Here is a 9,448-nt window from a genome sequence, read left to right as displayed (position 1 = left end):
TTTAATATAAAAGTATAATTAATTTGAAAACTTATGATTAATGTTATTTAAATTATATGTTAGCTTTAATTTTTTGGGTCAAATGTTAATTTTAATTAGATAAACAAAAAAAATAAACAATTTTTTTTTCATAAGATAGCTATGTGATGAATTTTTTTTTTTTAGTTGTTAATAAAAAAAATTAATAAGATATTTTTAACTAAAAAATTTAAAAGGAAAAGATAAGATCTAATAATAAATATAAACAATATTACTCGTTCTTTCTTTTAAAAAAATGAAAATAAAACGTAAAATTAAAACAAAAAACAGTTTTTTTTTTTTTTGGTAAATAATGTAAAACTTATATGTATATATATATATATATACACACACATAAGTTTATACATCTTTTTCTCAAACACATATATATATATATATATACACATTTTAGCCAACAATATTATAACAATTACTTCAAAACAAAATATATATATATATATATATAATAACTATCATATATAATATTTTGATAGTTATTATATATATATATATATATATGTTCGTTTGTGTTTATGTGTATATGTGTGTACTATAATTATCAAAATCCATACCTTCCAAATAAACAAACCAAAAAAAAAGGAAAAAAAAAAACAAAAAGCTATCAAAACCCAAATCAAACTAACCGAATCAACCCAAATTATAAAAAATAAATAATAAATAAAAAAGTAGGGAAAAAAATTAATTATCATTGCAATGCCCAAATATATATAAAAGTAAAATAAAAAATAAAAAATAAAAATAAAAATAAAAATAAAAATAAAATAAAAAAACAAGTTTACGGTTTCATATTTCTCCTTCCCCAAACCTCAACTCCCAATTGCTAAACCCCATGTTCCTCCACAGCTAAAATAAGTGGCTCCCCAACAACAAGAAGCACCTCCACATTCCCAAATATGGTGTACTGAGGATTAATCACTGCCATACAAAATGACAATTCCTTAATCCCAGGGTCAATTACATGCCAATGAGCCAGTCACTGGGGTTGTTGCAAATGGTCTCAGAGAGCTAAACGCTGGCAAGTGCAGAGCTTGCAGAGTGCGATTTTAGAGTAAATTTGTTCGTGGATGATCATGATTGGATCGCTGAAGGTTGTGTGTGCAACTTTGTTTTGGCTATGGTCGATGTGCTTCCGTGCAATCGGTGGAGCTCGAGTTTGTTGCGGTAGTGGTTGTAAAAGAGTTGCCATTTGGTGGCCACTAAGACATTCACCATTTTTGGTAGGCTAAAGAGTTTTAGATCAGAGGGATTAGAAAGTTTGTTACATTCATCTTGTTTCTTCTTATTCCAAAGGATTAGTTCTAATGGTTATTTTGAAAATAATTTTAGGATTTGAGTTTCAAAAGTGTACTTGAAGCATTCCAATATAGTGCTTGGTTGGAAAAAAGAGTATCGATGGTTGAGAGGGAAAAGAAGAGCGGACAGGAGATGGGGAAGATTGATAACTTTATTATTATTATTATTATTTATTAGCATTCATCCCATACAATGCATGGCACATATAACTATAATAGATGATATAATCATAATAGATGATGTTAAATATATCTATAATAATTAATTATATTTTAAATTAATAGATGGAAATTATGCTAAAACAGCAAAAACAAATATTATTTTTCAATAACAAAAACAAATGTAGAGAATAATTATATTAACGAACCACAAAAACAAAAATATTATCGGCCTAAAAAAACCATATTGTAATTTATACTAACTAAAATAAAAACATTATATTATTTCAATCCCAATAGAAAAAAGCATAATAAGGAAAAAAAAAGTATAATATCTAGGACAAACGCTTAATCTTTTTAAGTTGCTTCGTATTGCTTTTTCTTGCATGCCCTCGGTTTGAATAATCTCCTGGGTTTTCTCATTTTTATCTTTTTCTTATCCATCATCTTGAAAAAGTTATAGACAAAGGTGAATCAATAAGTAAGGATTCTTCATCAGAAGCATCTTCTTCTTTGTGAAGAGTTTTGATACGAACCTAGGACGACCTGTTCCTAAACCCGTATTATATTAGCCCGGATCTCAATTAAGTTCAAGTTCTAATGGAAAGGACCTCAACCCCTAACCAACCTGTGGTTAGAAACCTTGGTATAATATAGATACCACAATAGGGGATGGAAAACCTATTGATAAGTCAAGCTAAAACAACCAACTCTCTAATGATGTTTTAGGTGTTCTCAAAGAACAAAGAGATAATTAATCTCACAAGTATTTTCTTAATCAAATCAAAGTTAATTCTTATTGATAACTAAGCCTTTAAATAGGCTTTGAAAAGACAACTTAAAAACCCTAGAACATAAAGAAAACTGGCTACCACACATAAAGAAACCTAGTTGGCCGAAACTATACTTCCTTTCCTAATCTAAGTTTGATTAATTAATTCCTTTATATTAAATTAGGAATTAATTAATTTACAATGGAAAGAATAAAATAAAACCTTCCTAAAGTTATTTGTCCAGAAAATAAATAAATAAAAGCCAAAAAGTAATGGTAGTTTCCTAAAACAAAAAGTAAAAACAAATTAGGAAACTAAAAAATGCTAGCCTTTTGATCAAGTTGACTTTGATCAATCTTTGACCTCTTTGAGCTTCAAATCAGGTTCTAGATGCTTTGTAGGATGCCAAATAAGCTGAATATGAAGTCCCACACGTTGCCCATGCTTGGAAAAATAAGCAAAGGCTAATACAGTAAAATACAATAAAGCCAGCAAGCAATACAGCAAATTCGGCCAAATTGTTGATGTTGTCCGTACAAGCCCTTTTTGATTGCATTTGAGGCTGCTTTAACTTGATTCCATGACCTCTTAGGCATATGTATTGGACCCATAAAGCATTGGAACCATTTCATGCTTTCCGGACTCCAAAAATGTACCAAAACCGTCACCCAGGTCCGTACCAGTCTCCAGCGCTTGTATCAGCAAAACAGGTCTTGGTTCTTTGGTCATGATCATTCCTTCTTGATTATGATTTATCCTTTGAATAAGTACAGCAAGGTTATCCTTGAACTTCTTGGCTTGTGCTCTAGTGATTGGTCCCACCTTCATCCGTAACAGATTAGCACCCCAACGGGTTATCGGTTGAGCAGGCTCGGGCGAAATCACATCAAGTTTCTACGCATATCTTGATTCAGAATCATAAAGTTCTTCTAAAAATCTATATAGCATGGCTCACGTACATTCTTATGATTAACATGATCATGTTTAGGATCTATAAAAGAAATTAAAATTAAAGAATAAAAAAAAAAAAAAAAACTTAAACCCTAAAACTAACAAAATATTGAATACCGAAATTTTAAAATATCAAGAGGTGTCACTTACTAATGTATAGCCAAATATGTTTAACTTATTTGGTAAATAAAATAAAATCAAATATTAAATAATAGTACATGCAAAGGAATATTCTCTAAATCTTTAATTATATATATGGTGTACATGCACGGACTATATCTTTAATTATGGTTACACAAACCTATAAATATATATTTGGTAAATAATATCAAATCAAATATTTTAAGAATAACAATTATATATATATATATATATATGTTTGATTATATCCATAAAAGGTAAGATAATGAATAATAAATAATAAAGAATAAATAAATAAAATAAAAATATTTCAAAATTATTACCATATGTAAATTAAATTATATTAAATTTTAATTTTATATATTTAGTTGTATCCATAAATGGTAAGATAATGAATAATAACTAATAAATAATAATAAATAAATAAAATAAAATAAAAAATATATTTTTGGAGGGAATTTGGAAGAATGGTGTGCAGACACGTGGCGTATACAATTCTTCTTTTATATATTATATAGATTTTATTATATTATTTTTAAATATATTTTCATTTTTGCCCACCCTTAAGCCCGTCCGACATAAGAAAGATGTTATCCTTCGCACACTTTAAACTGGCTCAAAATCTAATCTACAATAAGCTTCAAATTCTAAACTATAGGAGAACCTTGAAATAAAGGATTGAAAGCCTCAATAATGGTCTTCAAATTCCTAACAGAATAATAACAGAACAAAAGGATGTAATAAGCACATAAAAGATGTGAAGAAGCATTGACATCCCGAGTTGCTAACATTAGAGTCAACCTTTTTGAATTAACTAAATAAAGTAAAGAACGCCTTAAAAAATCCTCAGCAATCCTAGAAAGAATTTGAGATAAAGGGTTCCTTTAACAAACCCTTTAGACTAAGCAAAATAATCCATAGGAGAACCATTCAAAAGAATAGAAACTCTAGCCCAATAAAGAATATTAGAGATCCAAGCAGTAAACTTATATGAAAACCCAAAACAACTCAAAACCAATAAAAGAAATTGCCAATTCAAGCTATCAAAAGCTTTTTTATATCAATCTTGAAAGCCATATTCCCATAAAATAGTTTATTTTATCAAGAAAATTAATACAATTTGTATCAACGAGATGTTCTAACCCTTAATGAAACCAAATTGATTAGGATAGACAATCTGAAAAGCAATAGTAGCCAACCTATTAGACAAAATTTTTACAATAACCTTGAAAATAAATTTACCATTATAATAATAATAAGAAGAAGAAGAAAAAGAAGAAGTAGAAAAGGTAACTCAGAGAATGATGGAAAACCCACCCCAATCTAGGATAAATTTATTAAAAATAAGAAGAAAAAAAATGGTGCACTAAAAGAAAAGAAAATAAAAACATAAATAAAAAAATTAAGAAAGACAGCCTTACAAAAGTGAGGTTTTCAAGAAACTTAAACTAAAACCTAAACAACTATAACTTGGCTTTACATAAACAACCCCAGTGAGTTCAATTAACTTCCAAAAGATTGAAAGTAAGCTTACCCAAAGAGCCACCAAATTTGAAGATGCAAATGTAGGCCTTAAACTTGAAATCAAACACATCAACGAAATTAAGGATGCCAAACCAAATGATACAATCATATAGCTTGGACGTAAGCACCATATCTGTCCCTTGTGATGTACACACACTCAATGTCGAGGAAAGCCAGACTAGTGTTATGTTCCGCATAATAAAGGGTGGAATCCTTGAGGCTTACCCGGAATATTCTACACTCTCTATGAAAATTCATGAGAATTCAAGAGAAGTCCAAAGGGGTCCAGAAAATTCTAGAAGCTTCTAGATTAGAGGAGTCTGGAAAGTTTTAGAAGATTCAAGAGAAGTCTAGAAGGTTTTAAATGATTCAAGAGAACTCTGAAAGGTTCTAGAAAGTCCAAGAATATTCTAGACTAATGTAGTTAATAAGATATCTAGAATAGTCTTTATAAATATCTAGTAGAATGTTCTAGAACCTTATTTAGGATTATGACATGTGTACATTATCTAGAAGCTTGTATTCTTGTAATACTTGCCATGCTCTCTATATAAAGGGAGTGGACCCTCATTTGTAATACAACCCATGCAATCAAGCATTATAGCAATACAAGCATTCTCCACATTCTCTCAAACATTTTAAAGCTCTCCTACTTCCTAATTTACTACTTTTAGCTTCCGAATTATGCTAGCTTATGGGCAACGCTAACTTAGCAAGGGAGGTGCTAAGTGCCGCACGGGAACGTTGAGAAAGATAGGCCTGTGACACTAGGCAATCAACTATCTACAATTCATTGAATCAACACCCAACTCCCTCGATCATCCAATAAGCCGCAAAAACATTGTTCGACACTTGGATCCGAGGACCCAAGAATGCATACCTACATGAAGACACAAACATTGAAAAATGAAGCAATTAGTGGCAGCAGAACTAGAAATATTGATCAAAGACACAGCTAAATATACCAATGCATCGCAAACCAACCTGCCTTGTCTCGAAAATCGATGGTAAAATAACTAAATGCAACAAACAATCATCCCTATGAATGAACAAAGCACAATGCTGCCAGCATCCATAGATGCAATGTCCCTACTCACATGAGCAATAGACCCACCATAACACCCATCCAAAAGTCAAACACAAACTATTACAAACACAACAACAAAATTGAGCCCTCATATCCTAAGAGATCTTCACACCAACCATAGGACAATTGATGACACCATTCAACAACAACCAAATTAGTTCTCAACATGGTAGTCATCCAACAAAAACAACGACAAAACAACCCTAGTGATTGAAGAGACCACCACTACAATTCCAATATCAGATTAGCGGCACTATCCAACGGCATTGTCCCCTCATCGAGAAATCTATATCACAACAAGGTAGAACATCTACCATAATGCAAAATAAACCCCTAAGAAACAACCCAAAACAAAGCACCAACTTACCTTTCAACACCACCACGCTCTAAAAAGCCTTCCCCTGCATGCCAATGGTAAAAAAAAAAAAGCGAGGAAAACTTGCCCAATCCAACCAGTAATCAGATGATATCAACCTACGCTATATCATGATCAGGGCAACCAATGCACCCAATGATCCTAAATCGCAACAACAATAACTGGAATTAAGTCAATTACATGATTATGAACAACAACAATAATAATACTAATAACTAGAAGTAAGTGATTCACATTATTATAGGCAGTGGCAATTGTTGGATATGTGAGAAGAGATTCCAAAAATGTTTTTATATTTCTATATTAGTTATACTTTTTTTATTTCTTAATAACTTGAAACATCATTTTTTCAAAGGAAAACCTAACAATTATCACTTGAGAACTACCAACAAAACCAAAAACTCCCTTAGATGGCCTTGTCGATTTTATATTAGCATTAGCTACTAAGAAATGTAGAAGAGAAAGGTTTTATTTTTTTTGGAAAAATGAAATAAAAATTTTCAAAAAAGCAAACTAAAAAAGATAGTTTAGGAAATTAAAAATTTAGGAATTAGTATATAAAGTTATTTTGATATTGCATCTAGAAATTATCTGTCAAGGGGAATGCAACCTATATAAATGTTTTTGATAAATAATCTAGGCTCTTTAATCAATTAAATCTAATGGTTTATATTTTTCCTAATAAAAATTTTTAAATCTCTCATATTCATATCTAAATACCAATTATTTTTTGTCTAAATTATTTATTACTCTCAAAATAATCTTTCTTCCTCCTCAATCCTTAATCTTTTGGTTTTTTTTTTCAGTATTTTTTTATTTTTTGGTTGAACAAACCATTATACTCTTGAAACCTTTATACAATATACTATTTAATTAGTCAAATGATGAAATTGAAAATCCTCTACAAGATCAACAAAAAAGCATATATGTAATATTTTGAATTTGACAATCTTAAACGCACTTTCTAATATGTTGTTTGAAAACATAGTTGGTTTTCAGTTTTATTTTTTTATTTTTTTAATCTAGTTATGCATAATTTGCTTGTGTCAAGTTAGTGATAATTAGATTTTCTTAGCATCTAAGTTAGCTATAAAGTTAAAGAAGAAAAAATAAATAAATATAAAATTAAACAAAACCTCAAATTGTGTTGGATTTTTGTTTTAAATAATTTACCTTTCCTTCAAGTTTTTAATTTGTTTAAGATAACAAATTATAACTACCATTTGCTAATACTTGATATAAACAAATTACATACAATTGAGGAAAAAAAAAAGAAACTAAAAACTTACCATTTTACCAAATGACACTTAATAAGCATATCCAATGGTTTTGTCTATTGAAATCTATGTGCATGGAACTTGAAAGTTGTTGATGCTTATAAGGTAAATGTCTGTTTAATAGACAATGTCTTCTAAAAATTACTCCCTAATGGGTTATGTTCATAACCAAATTAAATGATAATGTGCAATTTTTTTAAAACAAATTTATGTAATTAAAATTTAACCTAGATAGAATGCAAGTAGGGAAAAACAAAACCAAAAAAAAAAAAAAAAAAACCCATTCCTTCAATTTTGGCCTCCTCCATTTTTTCACTTTCCTCCTACTTGCATTGTCATTCCTTCAATTCTTGACCTCCTCGGTTTATTGTCTCTCTTTTAATTCCCATTGCTAAATGCATGACTGATGGGCCAGTCTCTGTATCTTCAAGAACTTCGAATAAGAGGACCAAGAGAAAGTTAAATGTACACTAGAAAAGAGAGAGAATAGTACCTCTTTGCTCTAAATTTTCATTAAATGGTGGAATCTAATTTTTTTAGATTTATGTATATGATTGCAGTACGTTTACATAATTGTTTGGTGAGCTATTGTAAATCAAAATATGCACTATTGGGTTTTAGGAGGAAGCCAACAAATTTGGGATCTTGCAGCAATGGAGATGAAATTCATGATGTGCATTTTCCATTGATGATAATTTTGTTTAACATAAGGAAAGAAAAAAATAAACAAACAATAATAATATAAATAATAACAATAATAATAATAGTAATCAAGTGAAGAAGAAATTGAACTAAAAAAAAAAAAAAAAAAGGAAAAGACACCCCAAATGGTATTTTTCTTTGTACAAAAATTAATTAAATTGTTAAGTTAACATGTCTAACAGATCTTTTAAAAGTAGATAGTCACCTTAACAATATCTGTTTTTATTTACCACATCAACTTGACAAGGTTTTTAAACAAATCTATTAGAAGTTTTTTTTTTATTTTTTTTTTATATGGCAAAAAAAATTAACAATAGATAAAATCACTGAAGATGCTTTAAGTTTTTGGAATGAAAATCCATAAAACCATGAAATGGTTCTTCTTATAGATATTAAACTCTTTTTTGATTTTGAATAGAAGAAATAATAAATAATTAATTTCTAATGCCATAATCAAACTAAATTAAAATGTATTATAACTCGAAGATTCATTCTAGACATTCCACAAGCTTAGAATAACATGAGATGCAAAATTAGTATTTAAAAAAAAACCAATAAAATTATGAATTAACTAAAACTAGGTTTCTTTTTTTTTTTTATGAGAAGAAAGCAGAATAATTATATGCGCTAAAACTGGAGAAGAGAAAAAAAAAATGTTTGGAACTTAATAGAAGAGAGAAAGATTAGTTTTAAAAAGCCATTTAGTAGTAAAAAATAAATTAGGCAAAATATAAATGTAGTCCACAAGTGGATAGGATGGTAAACTTAGAGGGCGCCCACCTCCTTTACCGACATATCCTCGACAGCCTGGTGGTTGTTCAATCTTTGATATAATCGTCTTAGAACAATCCTGTTAACAATGACCATTGGTGATAGGGGTGGGCACATATTAAATTGAATTGTTTTTAGTCAACAGTTGGTTCAATTCGGTTTGGATAATTTTTAATCCAAATAATATTTTTGTTCCAAACAATTATATTTTTATATATATTTATTTTTTGAAATTATTTAATTTAAGACATTAATAATATTAAATTTAAATTATTAAAAAAATATAATATTTTATAAAACAATTATTAAATAATATGGTATGGCCAAAGCTCAAAACATACGATGGTTGGTTCAGT

Source organism: Ziziphus jujuba, chromosome 11 (assembly GCF_031755915.1).
Source record: "Ziziphus jujuba cultivar Dongzao chromosome 11, ASM3175591v1".
In the NCBI taxonomy this organism is placed as follows: Eukaryota; Viridiplantae; Streptophyta; class Magnoliopsida; order Rosales; family Rhamnaceae; genus Ziziphus; species Ziziphus jujuba.
Note: the sequence above shows the minus strand (reverse complement) of the source record.